The 20,286-nt window shown below is 42.3% G+C and overlaps 1 protein-coding gene across 1 annotated transcript in view; it reads left to right on the top strand.

Moving 5' to 3' along the window:
- Positions 1–20,286, top strand: part of tsnare1 (t-SNARE domain containing 1) — an 807,948-nt gene that overhangs the window by 462,468 nt on the left and 325,194 nt on the right. The gene's annotated exons all lie outside the window — the stretch shown is intronic.

Below are 20,286 nucleotides of genomic sequence, written 5' to 3'. Positions count from 1 at the left end.
GCTATCAAAAAGTAGGTGATAAAAACATGTTTAAGTAAATAATATAAAACCAGTCCGCTTTAAGTGATTATGTGGGATCTCTTCACATCTGGCCTAACATTGAGTGGGGAGAGACCATTTTCTTTGAGCTCGGTAAGCAAGGGTGAAAAAACTGTGATTATTTGGTTTCATTTTCGAGAATAAGCCAGACCTCAGAAATGTCTTACAGGCTTTGGCCAAAAACAGATACACTTCTTCTTCTTCTTCTTCTTGCGTAAAGCGTGCACAGCCTAAAGTTGTAGAGCAACTTGTTCTATTTGATCTTAATTGATTGTGCACGCCGGGTTGATTGCATTTGTTGAAACAGGGCGGACCACGTGAAGGTCGCAGTCTTCCACCCCACACATACACTCAGGAACAGTTTCTTCCTTTCTGCTATCAGACATCTGAACGGTCCCTCCATAAGCTGTAGTGGCTACAACGGTGCTTTATTGTCACATGTTCAAAATGCGGTGACATTCTTTTTTGAGCCGCCAGATTTGGCGTCATTTCCAAAGTTCTGAAGTCCAACCCACTGGCTAGTTCTTATGGATCTTATAGAGGTGTATAAAATCATGAGAGGAATAGATCGGGTAAATGAACAGAGTCTCTTGCCCAGTGTAGGTGAATCGAGGACCAGAGGACGTAGGTTTAAGGTGAAGGGGAAAAGATTTAATGGGCAACTTTTTCACACAAAGGGTGGTGGGTGTATGGAACACGCTACCAGAGGAGGTAGTTGAGGTGGGGACTATCCCAACATTTAAGAAACAGTTAGACAGGTACATGGATAGGACAGGTTTGGAGGGATATGGACCAAACGCGGGCAGGTGGGACTAGTGTAGCTGGGACATGTTGGCCGGTGTGGGCAAGTTGGGCTGAAGGGCCTGTTTCCACACTGTATCACTCTATGACTCTATGAGCGGCACCTGATCCAGGCAATCCCCAGGCTGCTGCAGGGCCTCCAACCTTTGCCTTAACCTTTGAATGGCCTGTCATTGAAGACTACAGAAAAATTGAATAAAAGAAAATGTAGATTGTCATTCAACTATTTGTTGCTGATCAGGTCAATAGAACTTAATTTCAGAAGCAGAGCACAATCACCAGCCATGACCATATTGCACTCACAACGCATATGACTGAAGGTAGCTTTTTCCCTAGTATAGCAGAGGACAAAGGCAAAATATTGTAAGAGGTAGAATAAAGCAGAAAATACCAGAAATGCTCAATACCTGCACGGAGTAAAAACAGATTTAACACTTCAGAGCAATGGCATTTCAACGGGAGACTTTGTGGCCTGTTTGCTTTGCTTGTGCTGACAGTTTGTCTTCTAAATTTACACGGAATCCTTGTTATTCTTCCATTTTAGTTACTGGGATTTTGGACATTCTAACATATTTGACAACCGGGTGCCGGAAGGGTTTTTCCCTTCGATAGGTACAGAGACGCTGGGGTTCCCGGGGAGGGGACCTCCAGTAGGCCGGGTGCCGGGAGGGCTTTCCCTCCGAGATAAATATAAATGCTGGGGTTCCCGGGGATGGGACCTCCAGTAGATGGGTGTCGGGAGTATTTTCCCCGATATAAATATAGATGCCGGGTGTCGGGAGGAGTTTCCCTCTGATATAAATATAGATGCCGGGTGTCAGTAAGATTTTCCCCGATATACATATAGAGGCTGGGGTTCCCGGGCAGGTGAATCCAGTAGTTATGCGGCTTTCAGACCGCAGGTGTCCCCAGAAAAGGGGTTAAACCGACCGGAACAGTGAGCCCTGGTGCCGGTAGGGGTTTTCCCTCCGGTAATATATATATATATATATATGGGTACTGGGATTCCCGGGGGAGGGGAAATCCACCAGCAATGCGGAGCCCAGACCAAAAAGGTCCCCAAGACATGGGGTAAACCGACCCAAGTGGTCAGTCCTGGTGCCGGGAGGGTTCCCTTCCGGTAAAATGGAAAATGTGGAGATTAACCTGGATGGAGCCCTATTGAGAGGAGGCTCAAGCTACATACATCCTAACATCAGGAGTTGTGTCAGTGGGGGACTATGGGAAAGTCTGCACCAGCAGCAGAACTGCTTAAAGGGGATGCTGAGTCTATGGCAGTGTTGGGCAGATGAGAGAGTCCGTGCCAGCAGCGCCTTGTAACAGGGCTGCTTAATGGGGATGCCGAGTCTATGGCAGTGCCGGCCTTTTGCTCTAGGCCGTGCCAGCAGTGCCTTGTAAAAGGGCTGCTTAATGTATGGCAGCAGCACCTGTAGAAGGGCTGCATGATGTCTCCCTCATGGAGGAGGTGAGCTTACCGGAGCATTTTCTGACCCTGAAGGGTGGGCCTGTTGGAGAGGCTGCACCAGTAGCGCCTTGTAGTAGGGCTGCTTAATGTCTCCCTTATGGAAGAGGAGAACATGCCGGGTCAGTGTAAATCTGATGCCGAGGCTGAGGGTATAGCGTGGAGCATACCTCAAGGTATGAAGGGCACATGTCAGAGGTACGATTCCTAGCAGCAAGGTTGCCATCCCAACTTAATGCAGTGAACACCGCTATCAGGGGATGTTAGAGCCACCCGCCGAATCTTCTATTCAGGTAAGACCTATTCCACAGGCAAAACCTAAAGAACGAACCATAAACTGTTGGACCAATTAGGCCAATGACGAGTAAGGATTCATAGTTATGGGAAAACGCACCCCACGGCTTAATCGGCAGGAAGCGGTTCACTGAAGCTGGTAGCAGCATTAAAGCTGACCAGAGTTACTCTACAACTAAGTGACCACGAACAAGTTGGTAAGATTTACAATTGGTTGTGCAATACACAAATGATTGAGACATTGTCATCTACTCAGAGGCATTTTAACCAGGTAAACTGGACAATACTAGTATTCCAAGAAGGTTGGAATTTGGCCAGAAGAGTGTTGAGCCAGGTCCAGTATTTTAGCCAGGTTGCCTTCGAGACAGGCTCGGAGATATGGGGAATTGTCTTTCAAGGCAAGGTCAGAATTATGGCTAGAGTTGTCTTGGGACATGTGAGAATTATCGGAACCGGGCCAGAGTTGCCGTTCAGGGCAGACTCGAAATGATGGCAGGTGTGGCCTGTTCATTATGAAAGAAGGGTGATCAAACTGATTTCATAGGGTTTTCCATGTACAATGATCATCAGAGATATTTGAAGGCATTGTTATGATGAGGCAATTTAAACAGTATGATAACAATAAATCATTCAAAGGACTACTCAGAGTTCAAAAACACTTGTGATGTATTGTCTGGATTATATTTTGATGCTGTATTTGGCTAAACTCCACTCAGTCTCAAGCTAATTGAGGAATTATTCTCTCCTATCCAGTAAATTAGGTTGTTATCAAATGGATAGTTGGCCTGTGACTCCGCCCTGGGCAACAGATTGGAATCAATAGAAACCTGGAACAGCCTTGTGGTTATAAAGGAGTTCCTATTCATTAGACTAACTGGCAATGTAATAGATGTGATGCAGTTGTGCAAGTGGGAGAACTGACAGCGTGCTTAATGACAAACAATAAGGGTCATGAAGGGCATTGATAATACAACTTGCTATTGCCAGCTGAAGCTAATAAAGCCACTATGATGGACAAACAGTATTCAGCATTGCTCTAGTAGTTGATCAATAAATATGTCATTATATTGCAAAAAAGATGCTATGGCTTAAGATGGGAACATGCGAATGGCATCTCTAGTTGGAGGTGCAGGAGATTTGCAATGAGTTATTAACTCTTCAGTATTGGTATCAACTATCTATAGACCCTAAGTGCATTTATGGGTTAAAGAGTGATTGAGTGAATATGCATAGGTGCATGCTCAACTTCATGTTGATACACTAAGATGTGGCATATGATAAGCACGAGGGTGCAATCAGGGAAAAGATCCTGTAAAAGGTACATAATCTAATTTGCCACTGGAGTATCATTAAGTACAGATCAATGACAACACAGAATGGGTGTAGGACCATGCAGTATTTATGAAATTCGGATTTAATGCAACACCGAATATAGATATATTGTTTTCATGCTAATTAAAGGTTGCAAAAATGTGTGGCATAACAGTGGCGAAAGATACATTCTCACTACAAGCATGAGGAATGGTCTTTTATGTCTTCTTCCAATTTGCTTTATGAGTCGGGTCTTGAAATAGAGTCATCAAGAGTCGCTTTAGGTTCTAGCTGTGGAATTGGCCTATGCAGTTTGATTCCCGATTTGTCGGGAATAATAATAATGCAACATTATATGGTTATTTTACACGTAACTTGCTTGTTCAGCCTGTGGCTTGAGAGATCAGCTGTTGCATGATAAAATTAATATATGTTCTACAGATTCTCAATAGACTGCTTATGGCTTGGGTTGTCACGCCTATTTGTGTATGTATTCACAGTGCTGGAATGGTACCAAAAAGCGGTACTTTGCTGCTTCAGATGGGAAGTGTTTGTTTAATGCTCATGTTATATTTTAAATGGTACAGACTCTGAGTTATTGCAGTTCATTTAAATGGTCCTTGACAATATTGAATTATAGGGTCATTAACTGTGCCAAGGGGCTTTCCATCAGACTTACTGCAGCTAACGAGGTCCAAGTTGTTGGGTTCACCTCGGATATCGAGTTAATAAAGGATATCTGTTACACAGGTTTCCCAGGACAAGTACAATGCAGTATGTGAGATTGACATTGTGTAACACTATTTTAACTAGGGGGTTCCAGCTACATTCTTAGCTTTGATCGGACCTCATTAGGTAGTTATCCTTCTGGCGCTGGTTAGCGCAAAAGGTCACTCGCTACATTATTGTGACAGGAGAGGATGATTACATCTGCAAATATATGCCTAGTATTTTATGCTATAATTAATTTAAGCAGAGCAGTAGGGGTGTTAGGTCTCAAAATTGTTCAAGACATACCCAGGGATTATTCATTATGTGGGGACACACATATACAACAATACGTCAAGGTCACCAAGAGCCTTTGAGACTCTGAGCTAACTATGATTGTTAGTTACAAAAGACGTTATAAGAACCTATCTGCTCAGATCTTGTCAGGTGTTAAAAAGGAGTTGAGGTATGCAGGAGTAATACTGATCCGGATCTCGCTCCACCAGGGCTGCTATAACAGCAGTAGCACGGGTTAATTATGTTCGCTGGACCACATCCTAACGGCTGTAGTGTGGTCAAACAAACAATATTTTAAACATGTTATAATAACCCGTTGCCAGACCAGAGGTATTTCTCAATTTATTTTATGTTCTGTTATAGGTTCCATCCGGATGAGAGATGTGACTATTGTTATTGCTTATTTAACAGCATCAGCATGTTTAAATCTATGTCATGACTGTATGCATTATGAATGTTTTCCCTCATTTGTCAATGAGGCAGTTGTGGTTGTGTAGACTTGTTTCTCTCGGCATTAAATCACAGAGCTTTGAAATCTTCACGTAGTCACTCACGTGACTCCGAAGTAAAATAGTAAGATTAAACGAGAACTTACCAGTTTGATGTTTGATCTTTATTTTATGAGTAGTTACAATGAGGGATTATGTGCCCTCAGCTCCCAGCCCTCATTAAGATCATCTGGTAGTTCTAGTCTTCTTTCATCTTACTATCATACTTCAGTTACTATTATTATCTGTGATTTCACAACGCTGCTTTGAAAGTTGACGCACGTGCGGCTGAACATGCCTTCTACACGTAATCCCTCATCGTAACTCCTCATAAAATAAAGATCAAACTTCAAACTGGTAAGTTCTCGTTTAATCTTACTATTACTTTTAATAGGAACTGAGCACATAGCAGCAAGTTCATTCTAACAATAACTACATGAATGTAATGTTGACCATTTCTAAGAGAATGTATTGAGTATGGGACATTGTGGTCAAGGGAATCTGCTGTCATTGGAACAGCACTTATCAATGCTGTTCCAATGACTCTCACATAAAGTGCAGGTTTATATGTTATCACAGAATGACATCATAATTTATTAAAAATAATGGCAAAAAAACACTGCCTCTGTCTAATGCCTGCCAATTTGGGATTGATGACCCTTCTCTACTTATGAGGTCATAAGTGATAGGAGCAGAATTAGGCCATTCGGCCCATCATGTCTTCTTTGCCATTCAATCATGGCTGATTTATCTCTCCATCCTAACCCCATTCTCTTGCCTTCTCCCCATAACCTCTGATAATAGCAATAACTCTAGAAATAACCTTATTTTAATTACATGTTCTAAACTATCAATTTAGTTTTCTCTTCTCTCCTGAGCAGCACTCTTTGTTTTATGGTAAGCAGTCTGATTTTGGCAAAATTACTTTCTTCTTTCAAATTGTTTTAATTGGCTGGTTCACTCCCAGTGGAAAGACAATGGATTTGTCTGGTTAATGAGATTATTGATCAACTAATGAGTCTTGGAGAAGATCAGAAGGTGTGAGAGTTGTGTAGAACGCCTGAGGGATTCATATATTATGACATTTATAAAGCATCATAATAAAATTTCTGAAAATACACAGGAACAATGAGTTCTTCTTGAGGTCTGAACCCAGTCTGAAGAAGGGTTCCAACCTGAAAAGTCACCTATTCCTTTTCTCCAAAGGAGAACATTACTCAAGCATTTTGTGTCTATCTTCGGTATAACCCAGCATCTGCAGTTTCTTCCTACGCAGCTCCATTTGAGGGTCGGCATGTGTGGAGGGAGTAGTAATTATCTTTTCAAGTCAGCACAGGCTATCTATCTGAAATGTTTCCCTCTGTTTCTCGCATCCCAGATGCTGCCTGACTTGATGAGTATTTCTGGCATCCTTTGTTTTTATTTCGGACTTCCAGAATCTGCTTATTTTTTGCCTTTCAAATTCCTTTAGTTGACTATGATGTACTGGTCGGAAAATGTTCCTATGTCTTCATCTGCAGTGCATACTTGATTTATCATCCATTTGTGAAGAGCATCTTTTCCAATTCCACCTCAATGAGGAGAGGGAGAACTTTAAAAGATTCCAACATTTCTATGTTTAAGAAAGAACTGCAGATGCTGGAAAAATCGAAGGTAGACAAAAATGCTGGAGAAACGCAGCGGGTGAGGCAGCATCTATGGAGTGAAGGAATAGTTGACGTTTCGGGTCGAGACCCTTTCTTCAGACATTTCTATGACGCTTTAGGCTTTAGACGTTAGAGATACAGCGTGGAAACAGGCCCTTCAACCCACCGGGTCCACGCCAACCAGCAATGACCCATAAACACTAGCACTAACCCATACACTAGGGACAATTTACAATTATTACCAAATCCAATTATCCTACAAACCCGTACATCTTTGGAGTGTGCGAGGAAACTGAAGCACACAGAGAAAACCCACACAGTCAAGGGGAGCATGTAAAAACTCCGTACAGACAGCACCCGTAGTCAGGATCAAGCCCGGATCTCTGGCGCCGTTAGGTAACAGCTCTACCACTGTGCCACCCTAACTCATTGGGGAAAACATTAGATTCATTGTACCCTAGTTCTTTTAATCTTAATGTTCACGTACCGATCAGGCTTATATGATCAGTCTTCTTGAAGGTTTTCCTGTGGTGAGGTAAAAATGATTGTCCAGTGCCTACCTTAGCTGCTCCTCTTTCTACAGTAAGTTGTCCTTTCATCCCACTCTGTGCAAGCATTTTTATCTCATTCCCAGTAGATACAATGTTACTTCTACTGGTTCCAAAGCAGTTGAATTATGGAAGGCAACAAAAATGGTACACTTCATTCATTGGATCCATGCATAGAAGCATGCTGGGCTGAAGCATAAAGGAAGTCTATTTTGATGAGGTGTTTCAGGACTGTGAAAGTCTTTGGACTGCAGCCATAACTCTGTCAGCAACCTTTTTCTACAGAAACCAGCTTAACTTCTTGAAACGTCACCTATCCATCTTCTTCAGAGATGTTGTCGGACCCGCTGAGTTACTCCAGCATTTCGTGTCTATCTTCAGCTTCTTCAATTTTTCCTGATAAACAGGGGAATTAAAAATACATTTGGAATCTTGGAATCATAGAATTGTGCAGAGGAAAGCCAACCCAGCCCATTTCCCCCCTCACTGGAGCATGATAAGAACTACCAATTTTTCCCTTTCTGTATGTTAGAATTGTATAATTTCCTCTTTTTAAGTAGAAATCCAATTTTCTTCTGGAAGTTATGTAAATATATTTTCATGTGCTGGATGTCATTAGTGAGGGGCGACTAAGTTTCCCTGTTTTTATTTAGTTTAATTTTCTTGCTAATCCTAGCAGCATGTATCAGCCCTTCTCTAAACTTTGTCGTGTCCGACCGTTATTTTCTACTTTGCTGGTTTTCTTGCTTAGCTGGGTTTTGCAAAAGAATGGTGTGCACAAATTTTTAATCTATAGTATCTCCATCAGTTATACAGTGTCTGGGCAGGATACTTATAGAGAACACTACAAAATGCAATCTTTGTCAGTTTTCAATCCTTTTTGTTTCTGACAGGTTCTCTGCCAGCAACAGACAATTATGCATCCTTTGCTTCTTTCTATATTTTGGCTTAAAGTTATTTTTCAAGTAATATCTGTTCTGCAAAGTAGGTTAGGAGTGTTGTGTGACCCAGTGTTAGTATTCTCCACCCCTCCATTCCCTTTGATGTATTTCAAGAGCAAAAAGGGATGAGAAAATTGAATGACATTGCCGTGGGCAGCTTCTTCACCCCTGCTTTTCTTTCCTTTCTTTCAACTGGTTGACACAATCGATCAGAACACGAATTCCAGGTTCTAGCAGCAGAGTGAACATAAATACGGTTGAATAGTTTGCAATAAGTGCCGATGAACCACCCAACTCCATTTCTAATGTAGCGTAGACACAACGAACTGCAGTTGTTGGATTACCAAAAAAAAGACACAAAGTGTTGGAGTAACTCAGTAGGTCAAGCAGCATCTCTGGAGATCATGAGTAGGTGTTGTTTTGGATTGGGTCCCTTTTTCTTCAGTACCAACCCGAAACGTCACCTATTCATATCCTGCTGAGATGCTCTCTCTCTCCTGCTGAGTTACTACAGTACTTTGTGACTTTTTTTGTAAACAGGCATGTGCAGTCCCTTGTGTTATCCAACCTAGTCCACCATGTTTGGTGTTCACACTGTGGTTTCCTTAACTTTGCAGAAAAAAACCCTAATTAATAACTCCATTGCTTTGCAGAGTACCTGCATCCAATCTACAGAAATCACCCATCTGGTTACCTGTTACTTTGATTTTCCATCCCAATTCCACTTCGAACTTTCTGAATGTTTCTTGCTGAACTATTACACTGATGCTCTATGCAGGCTTCAGGAAGAACATCTCAAATGTATACATTGCAGGTTTTCAGGACAGTATCAAATGTTGGTAATTAATTATTTATTTTGATCACATTTTCTCCCTGTATCAGTGTAGCCTGGCCTACTGGGCATGTCCTAAGCCTTGCTCCTGGCAGAACATTATACGGACAAAATGCTTAATCTGATCCTATTGCGACTGACCGTTATCCTTTCAGGCATTTTCCTGTTCTTCGCATCCCTCTTCCACATTCTCCGCTTCTGAAAACTAAGTTGGTTTCTTTCTTTCAAAGCTCGAAAGAAGATTCTCGCACTTAAAGTATTAGTTTAATTTAGAGACATAGCATGGAAACAGGCCCTTCGGCCCAACGAATCCATGCTGACTATCCATCACTAGCTCATTCTAGACCACCGGGTGGCACCGCAACGGCTGCCTCACCAACAGTCTATCTCGTCCTTTTCTTCCTTTGTTGTTTTTTAGTATGTGTTAAATGTATGTTTTAGTGTTCTTTAGCTTTGTTTTATGTGCGAGGTGGTGGGGGTGGAGGTGTTGGGTGGGTTTGGGGAAAGTTTTTTCAATCTCTTACTTTGATGGAGATGCGATTCTTTTCTGTATCGTATCTCCGTCCGCACTGCGGCCTAACATCGAGGAGCTGGCGGCCTCTTGCTGGGGATCGACTTTGGAAGCTCCAACTGCCAGAGCCTGCAGACTTAATATCGTGGTGCTTGTGGTCCCTGTCGGGGATTGACCTTGGAGCTCCAACCACGGGAGCCTGCGGACTTTAATATCGTGGAACTCCCGTTCCCTGGTTAGGGACCGACCTCTGGAGCTTTGACTGCCCCGATTGCAGGAGCTTGAACCGTCCCAACGTGGGGGCTTCGATCGCCGGCTGCAGGAGCTTCGATGACCCCAACTGCGGATGGTTCGACGGCCCTGACCGCAGGAGAACAAATAGGAAAGAAGATTAGACTTTATTGCCTTCCATCACAGTGAGGATCGCGGGGAATCCGCTGTGGTGGATGTTTATGGTAACTTTTATGTAGTTGTGTGTCTTGTTCCTTTTTTTAGTATGACTATAGTAAATCGAGTTTCTCTGAACCTTAATTTGTGCACGTGACAATAAAATACTTTTGAACCTTTTAGTTCAATGTTATCCCACTCTCTCATCCACTCTGCACACCAGGGTCAATTTACAGTAGCCAATTATCCTACAAACCGACACATCTTTGGGATGTGGGAGGAAACCGGAGCACCTGAAACAAACCCACGTCACAGTTCTACCAGCTGTGCCACTGTGCTGCCCTTATTTAAGTAATTGTTTCTCTTTCCACAAATACTGTCTGACCCGCTGAGTTTTCTCAGCATTTTCTGTCTTTATTTCAGCTTATTCAACCCTTCCTGACAGATATAACCACGCAACCGTAGATGTTGGCCCAATTTATCCCCCTTATCATATCCTTGATATTATTCTGGGAAATCTTTGTTGTACCTCTTTCAGCACCTTGATATCTTTGTAAAACACAGAAACAAGAACTGTATTAAATAACATAACCTCTCTGCTGCTAATGTATCTCCCTTTGATAAATGAACACCAGAGCATTATTTCCTATTAAGGATTTATAATAATTATTTTATTGATTTATAGTTTGAAAACTCTCCTCGAAATCTGAGTAAGAAATATAACTATAGCTCGAATATAATTTATTTTTGGCTTAATGTAATTCTCAAAGCATTTGCGCTCACCAGTTTATTTATCTATGCTGCAAAACAATCTTGACAAAGTTAGATGTGTTGTGTTGACCCTCTTACTCTTCTCTAAGTCAACAGCATGTTTTTCAGTCCCCTATTTAGTGACATGCATCTTAATTCCATCTTCTCACCTTGTCTTCATATCCCTAATAACTTGGTTTGGCATGTGGGAGATGTGATATTATTGACAGATCTACTGATATAACAAATCCCAGCCTCAACGTGGTGTGGAGTGTGATTTGCAGGCAGTAGTTCACCAACCTCTGGTGTTTCCACTCGTAAAACCCAGCTCGGTTCTTGTCATATTCTTAAGAGAGTAAATGAGATGCTGTACTCTCATATATGGGTGGTATCAGAATAGTCTTTGAGCTGTACAGCATAGAAACAAGTCCTTCAGCCCACTGCATCTATGCTGACCATCAGATCTAGTTATATTAATTCCCACTTGCCTGTATTAATTCCATATCTTTCTAGGCCCTGCTCATTCAGGTCTCCATCAAGATACTTCTTAAAAGTTGCTGCTGTTCCAGCCTCCAGCGTCTCGTTCCAGATACCAACTATTCTTTGTGTGGAATTTGTACCCCTCTTATCCCTTTTAAACTTCCTCCTCTGCACTTTAATGCTATGTCCTCTAGATTTAGAGATCAATCCTGTGGGGAAACAGACATTGGTTGTCTACCTCTCCACTATTATTTTATACTTCTCCATCATGTCACCTCACAGCTTCCTCTTTTTTCTTGGAAATATACCGTAGCCTATCCAATCTTTCATTATAATGCAAGCTCTCCAATTCAGGTAACATCATTGTGAATCTTTCTGCACCCTCTTGAGCGTAATCACATCCTTTTTCTGCAAATGTGATCTAACAACTAAAAGTACTAGAAAGCTAAGTACCATACGTTTTCAAGGACATTGGTTCTTACTGAGAACCATCACTTTAAGAAAATATAAATTTGATATGAGGTTGAAACAATCATCAATCTCAGAACTACAAATGGATGGAATTTCATATATATTATAAAAGTTCCATTTCTAATATAATGTATTGCTCAGGCTACATGATAGGTTTTGTTCCCCTTATTACTTAAACTGTATTGAATTGTTTTAGGAGTTCATAATAGCTTGCATTAAATGGAATAAAATCTGTTCTCCAGAAGCTTTATCATTTTATTGCAGACGTTACATTTTGCAGAGAAAAATTGTTTTAAAGTGTAAAATGGTAGATACCCAGCTTGAATCAAGTTTACTGGAGGATAGCATGCCACGGGACTATTTGAAGATGTTCTCACATGTTTCAGTAGTAAGCGGATGGTTAGCAATATGACAAGGGGCATAACAGCTTTATTATGGGCACTTGTTTTTAATTGAGTGCTTGATGTGCCCTTATTTAATGCCATTAAATACAAGTAAATGCAATAACACCCTGAATGTGGTGGGTTTTTCCCACAATCCCACTTGGACCTGTTGGTGGATGCCCTCATATAAATAAGTAAGTTAAAAGCTCTTGCATAAGTGTGGACGTCCAGTTATTTCCCACCTGTGATTTCTGGCTTGTGGTTGGCCTCTGCGGATCAACATAGGCAAATGTGACAAGCTGAGATCAGCTCCTTGGACGGCATGGACGATATGGGCCGAAGGTCCTGTTTCCACGCTCTATCGTTCCATTGCTGGACTTATGTGGAAAGCATCTTGGATTCTATTTTACAATAGACCTCACTCATGATTTGTGAGCCCCTTCATGTTAATGAAGAACTGCCGATGCTGCTTAAAACACAAAAGGATACAAAGTGCTGTAGTAACTCAACAGGTCAGGCAGCATCTCTGGAGAACATGGATAGGTGACATTTCAGATCGTGACCCTTCTTCAGGCTGATTGTGAGGGTGGGGTCAGAAGAAAGATGGATAAGCGGAGAGGCAGGACAGAGTGTGGCAGGTAATAGGTCAACAGGCGAGGGGGGGGGGAGTTATGCTGCTTGGAAGAAAACTGAGAATAAGTTCATGCCTTTTTTATTATTTTCCTCAGCATTTATCGCTTCTGTGTTTTCTGTTCATCGGTGACTTTATTTTTTCTTTTAAAATCTTAAATTGTTTAAGTGTTCATTTCATTTTGAATGTTATTTTTAATACTTTTGAATGTCAGGATTGCTCAAGTGTATCTGAAGGCTTTGACAGACTGGAGAGGTGAGGCCTTGCTTTGTCAGTAATCAAAGTATTTCAGTAGTGTTTCTTATTGGTGGGGTGGGGAGAGGAACTCCCTGAATTCACTTATCTGAATTGCAAACAGGCCCTTCAGCCCAACTTGCCCACACCGGCCAACATGTCCCAGCTACACTAGTCCCACCTGCCTGCACTTGGTCCATATCCCTCTAAACCTGTCCTATCCATGTACCTGTCTAACTGTTTCTTATCAATGGGATAGTCCCAGCCTCAACTATCTCCCCTGGCAGCTTGTTCCATACAACCACAACCCCATCGGATTCATATTAAATCTTTTCCCCTTCACCTTGAACCTATCTCCTCTAGTCCTCTATTCCCCTACTCTGGGTAAGAGGCTCTGTGTATCTACCCGATCTATTCCTCTCATGATTTTGTACATCTCTATAAGATCACCCCTCATCCTCCTGCGCTCCCAGGAATAGAGACCCAGCCTACTCAACCTCTCCCTATAGCTCACACCCTCTGGTCCTGGCAACATCCTCGTAAATCTTTTCTGAACCCTTTCAAGCTTGACAATATCTTTCCCATAACACAGTGCCCAGAACTGAACACAATATTCTAAATGTGGTCTCACCAATGTCTTATACAACAGCAACATGACCTCCCAACGTCTATACTCAATACTCTGACTGATGAAGGCCAAAGAGCCTAACGTCTTTTTGACCACTTTAACTACCTGCAATTCGATCTTCAATGAACCATGCATTTGCACTTCTAGATCCCTCTGCTCTACAACACTACTCAGAGGCCTACCATTTACTGTGTGGGCCCTGCCCTTGTTAAACGTCCCAACATGCAACACCTCACACTTTTCTGTATTAAATTCCATCAACCATTTCTCTGCCCACCTGGCCAATCGATCCAGATCCTCCTGCAATTGTTCACAACCATCTTCACTCTCAGCAAAACCACTAACTTTAGTGTCATCAGCAAACTTGCTGATCTTGCCCTGTATGTTCACATCCAAATCATTGATGTAGATGACAAACAGTAATGGGCCCAGCATCGAACCCTGAGGGACACCACTAGTCACAGGCCTGCAGTCTGAGAAGCAACCTTCCACCCTCTGCTTCCTTCCATGGAGCCAATTTGCTATCCTTTCAGCTCTCTCCTTGGATCCCTTCCAGAGCACCCTACCATGTGCAACCTTGTTGAATGCATTACTGAAATCCATGTATACAACATCTACAATTCTGCCCTCATCGACATTTTTGGTCACGTCTTCAAAAAAATCAATCAGATTTGTGAGACACGACCTCCCACGTACAAAACCATGCTGAGTATCCCTAATTAGCCCTTGCTCATCCAAATGCCTGTATAACCTATCCCTCAGTCTTGACACTTGGCTACAAAGTGGGTCTAACCAGCAAGATGACCTTTTGAGTAATGTACCTGTTACACGTACAGTAACAAAATAATGTAGTATTAAGAACAGGTAGTGGTCTTTATTACATCAATACTTGAGCAGGCAATTTCATGAAAGAACTACCTTTATATGAACTCAGCTTTAATATGTTCTTGTGTAATGGCATAGACCCTTTATCTCAAATGAAAATTCAGTTCCCTAAATCATTTCATTAAGGCACTGCTAATGGAACATATTCCATTAGCATATTTTCCTGCTGTCGTACACAAATGATGCACTCCATTATGTTATAGGCATGCTTGTTGCTCCCGTTGGCTTGAATTTCAGCAAAGTTTAATTAACATTAATACAAATTTTTTTTAAAGTTGGAAACAAAATTAAAAACCAAACTGAACTTCATTGCCGTTATGTCAATACACAACCCTGTGATGCAAATATGTTGTTCCATTGCTTATTGAGTTGTGTAATATTGCTTCTTCCTAATTTATGTAGCTGGGGAGTGGTTAGCACATGGAACTTGATCTCATCTCAAGTAATTGATGCAGATAGCATACACCTGTTTAAGGGACAGTTGGATGCGTCTATGACAGCAAAAATTATTCCTTTATGTTTCTGTGAAGGTACAGTCTACACATTATTACAGACCTCTTTACAGAAGATTTTGGTTATAGCAGGCAGATGGTCCCCACAATAATCAGACATCACATTCTCTTAAGAACACGGGCAGCTCATTACAATGTGGGACATTATTGACATTGACAAGCAATTGCTTTATTTGATACTTGTGCAATGATACTTGGCGCCGTCCGCGATGGCAGCCTCGCCAACAGTCTGTCTGTCTTTTTATCTCTTTTGTTATTTTTAGTGTGTTTTAAAAGTATGTATTAATGTTCTCTGTGGGGGGTGGGGGAGGGGGTTGGGGGAAACATTTTTCAATCTCTTACCTTGCCGGAAATGTGATTGTTTTCCGGATCGTATCTCCGGTTGCTCTGCGGCCTAACATCATGGAGCTGGCGGCCTTGCTCAAAACTGACTTTGAGCCCCACCGCGGGGCCGTGGACTTACCATTGGAGCCTGCGATCCATTGCCTGGGATCGACGCTCCAACCACGGCTTGCGGACTTCAACATCTTGGAGCTCGCTGTCTCGGGTATAGACTGATGTCGGGAAGCTCCAAGCCACACGAGATTCAAACAGCCCCGACCCAGGGCCCAATCGCCCTGCGCGGGGGGAGCTGAGATCCCCCCCCGATGCGGGAGCTTGATCGCCCCGATGTGGAGGGTTTGACCGCCAGCTGCGGGAGCCAAGATCGCCCCGACAACAGAAGGTTTGAGTGCCCCGACCACGGGAGAACAAAGTAGGGAAGGAGATTTAACTTTTTTTGCTTTCCATCACAGTGAGGAATGCCTTCCATCACTGGTGAGTCGCTGTGGTCAATGTTCATGGTAAAAAAATATTTGGGTGTCTTGGTGCTCTTTATTGGTATGGCTGTCTGGCAAATCAAATTCCTCATACATTGCAAAACATACTTGGCTAATAAATTAATATTATGATTATGATAATTATGATTATGATGATACTCTATTTAGTATTTTAGCTTGCAGTAACAAAAATATGTTTTAGCTGAATGCTGTTTTAGCTGAATGCTGTTTTAGCTGTTTTAAATGTTTGAAAACTGCTGTTGTTTTTAATGGTGCGAGGTGGTTGGAGTGAATCCCTTAAGGGCCTGTCCCACTTTCACGACCTCTGCCGAGTTTGCCCTTGAATCATACTCGCAGCATGGTCGTCACGAGGTTGTAGGTCGTAGGAGGTCGTAGGTAGGTCGTGATGCTAGTCCTAGGTACTCGTGGCATCAAGTAGGTCGGGGCGTTTTTCTAACCTGATGAAAAATGTCCACGAGTAAAAAAGGTCGTGAATTAGGTTGTGAAAGTGGGACAGGCCCTTTACTCGGTTATAGCGGATAATTGACAATAACGGACAAACTATCTCCCACCTAGTATTAAGTTCCGTAGAGCATGGACATTCTTGTACATGAAATTCAAAAGGTAATATATAGGTGAAGGAAATAATTGTCAAGCCAATTAGGATGCTTTCCTGGATTCCTGGCAGTAGTGGCTAGGGTTAGACTACAAGAGTAAAATATCTCCTTGTACAAGGCTTTGGGGAGGTCACACCTAGACTACTGAGCACAATTTGGTTTCCATATCTGGAAAGAAACAATGCAGCATAGGTCCATTAGAATGGTCCCTAGAATAGGGGTTCCTTATTGCAAAGAGAGATTCAGGATGGAACTATACTTGCCAGAACATTGAAGAAATAATGGTTATTGTATTATAACATAAGCGCTTCCAAGAGGGCTTGACAGGGTACTTGAGAGGATGTTCCGACTGTCTAGAGAGTTCCAAAACTAATCAGAACTGCTTCTGGACGTAATTATTCTTTTCAAATGCTTTGTGAGATGAGAAAAAAATTACTTGGTCCTTATAATAAGAGTTTTTGGAATTTTTTTGGCAGAAAGCTGCATTTAGTAATTCAGCTTATCCAGGATAGGGACAGAAGTTTTGGACATTAAGGGAATCCAGGGTATAGTTGAGTTCAGTTTATTGTCACATGCACTGAGGTCCATTGAAAAGCTTTTTTGTTGAATACTCTGAATAAGAAAGTGCTATTAAGCTCAAGCATTGGCCTTTAATATTGCACTTTACATGTTACATTCTACATGTATTATTATATATTATCAGTGTGCATTATGCTTACAGACCTGTTAAACTGCTGCATATAATTGTCGGTATATATGTCAATTAAATACTTCGACTCTTCTATGAATGAATGGCAACTAGAATTGGTTGGCCATTGTTTTCCTATTTCTTATGCTTTCCACATATATCAAAAAGATGAAAACTTGTGCTATATCCCCATGAAAACTATTTTCCCAAGCCAGCAATTCCACCCTTCACTTTGTCATAATTTTAAGAATTAGCAAAGCATCTTCTGTCTCAAATGGAGACAGTAGAGACTGTACATGCTGGAAGCATGAGAAAAACACAAAGTATTGCGAAACTCAGCTGGTCAGGCAGCATCTGTGGAGGAAATGGACAGGTGACATTTTGGGTTGGGATCCTTCTTCAGACTGATTGGAGTAGCGGGGAGAAAGCTGGAAAAGAGAGATGAGGGCGGTGCAAAGCTTGCAGATGGATGCAGATGAGGGAGGGTTTGATCGTTAGTTGGGTGGAGTAAGTGACAAAGACAAGAGGCTGAACGGGATATGCAGCCAAAATGTGGCCGGGACGAAGGTTGGATTCCAGAATACCAGGGGTCAGGAACATGGGCCGGAGCTGGAACTCGTAGTGTTGGTTCATTTCCTTATCGCTATCATTAAACACTGTGTCCTCACTGGAAAATATACAGCTGCGTAACATGTAAAACAAAGATAAAAATTGTACAGTCCGTTTGGATCAATTGTAATCATGCATTGTCTTTCCGCTGCCTGGTTAGCATGCAACAAAAGCTTTTCACTGTACCTTGGTACATGTGACAATATTAAACTAAAAAAAACAAAATAAATATATGCGTTTGGATATTTTGAGGAGTAACACCCAAAGGTCCAGAAAATCTGCTAGTCCAGCACCACCGAAGTCCCACCATGCTGGATTACAAGAGTTAAGGGCCTGTCCCACGAGCATGCGACCTGCATGCGGCAAGCGTGACCAAACCGGAAGTGGGGGTCGGGCGGAGGTCGAGTGATCCCCATACAGGGCCGGTCCCACCAGCATGCACCTGCATGCGGCGAGCGCGAATAAACTGTAAGCGGGGGCCGCGCGGAGGTCGAGTGAGTGACGTGAAGTTCGAGCGAAGTCCGCGGGAAGTTCGTGCGTCAAGACGCTGCCTACTGCGTCGAGACGCTGCGCACCCCCTTTGAGGCGGTGTGTACGGCGTCGAGGTGGCTGCGGGCCGGCAGGCCGTTGCCACGCGGAATTTTTGAACACGGTCAGTTTTTCAGAGCCCCGCGCGATGTCGGGACCAGTTCCTCACAACTCTATACGGCTCCGGCGATCGAAGTGGGACCGGCCCCGCGAGGCCGTACGGCTCAAGCGACCACGTTAGGTCGCGCTTGCCGCATGGAGTCGCATGCTCGTGGGACAGGCCCTTAACATGTTCAAGAAGAGTGTTTAATTGTCAAACATTTAGACAGGCACATGAATAGGATAGGTATAGAGGGATATGGGCCAAAAGCCGGCAGGTTGGACTAATGTGGATGGGGCACGTTGTTCGGCATGGGCAAGTTGGGCCGAAGTCCCTGTTTTCACGCCGTTTGAAACTATGACTATAACATGCTCATAGTGACATTAACACACAGATAAGTACAGAATAATCACAGATATGATTAATTAATAAACATAACTCGAGGTAACCATAATAGTGCAAAAAATAAAATGTGGAGCCTCAAAAAGTCATAAATTTGTTCCTCCGAATTCACAGCAAAATCTGGAACTACAATGTAACCTAATGGGCATACACAATGGGGCAGATTCCCGCTGGTTCCTCCAGAATTTCAGAGGTGATGCTGAATAAATTCAGGGAAGTGGTGCTTCTCAGAATATTTCTGCTTGTTAAGAGAGACCACTGCCTTGATTACTTGTAACCATTGTAAACTACCTCACAGAGTCATATGACATGGAAACAGCTCTTTGGCCCAACTTGTCCAAGCCAGCCAAGATACCCCATCCAACCTAGTCCCGTTTGCGTGGGTCTGCGCCATATCCCCCAAACCTTTCCTATCCATTTACATGTCCAATTGCATTTTAAATATTGCTACTGTACCTGCCTCAAATACTTCCTTTTGTACCCTGTTCCATATACCCACCATATACCAAGTATAATGTTGCCCCTCTGGTTCCTATTAAAATGTCCTCCTCTTAGCTTAAACCTACGCTCTCTAATTCATAATTTCCCTCCCCTGGGAAAAAGACTGCACTTTCATCGTATCTGTTCCCCTGTATACGATTTTATGTATCTCTCAGCCTCCTGCCATCCAGGGAATAAAGTCCTAGCCTGCCCAACCTCTTCCCACAGCTAAGAAGCTCATGTCCAGGCAATATTCTCATAGATTTTTTCTGCGCTCTTTCCAGCCTAATATTTTCATGTGATAAGGAGAATAAAATTGATTTTTGTATTTTTTTTAGCGATTGTAAAATTGGCTATTTTAAAGCATGGTGGTGAACAAAATTTTATAGGTGAACAAAATTCTGTGTTAACACATGATAAATGAGAATCAAAAGCCTTGTATTACAAAAGCATGTGAAAAATGTAGGGAGAGAACATGGTGACTGATATGCCTTGGCACAAACAGATATTCTAACAGTAACCTGCACGCAATCTGCTAATGCAAAATGCATCCTGGAGGTATTGAAATTAAACTTGGCCACATTTCTAATCAATTTTAACTTGGATTTCTGAGAAATGCCAGGTGCTCCTTTGCTGCCATGTTTTAGTTGAGTATAGAGGCATTGTTTTTCCGACAGTCCTGTCCAGAAGTTATTCATCATATCTCTTTGAAATGTTTTGTACCACTGATAATAAGCTATATAAATTCAAAAGTAAGTCAAGGATGAGAAAAAACCCATCAAATCTTAATCTGTTTGGACATTAT

Source organism: Amblyraja radiata, chromosome 4, assembly GCF_010909765.2.
Source record: "Amblyraja radiata isolate CabotCenter1 chromosome 4, sAmbRad1.1.pri, whole genome shotgun sequence".
NCBI lineage: Eukaryota > Metazoa > Chordata > Chondrichthyes > Rajiformes > Rajidae > Amblyraja > Amblyraja radiata.
Note: the sequence above shows the minus strand (reverse complement) of the source record. Positions and strands in the feature narration are given on the sequence as shown.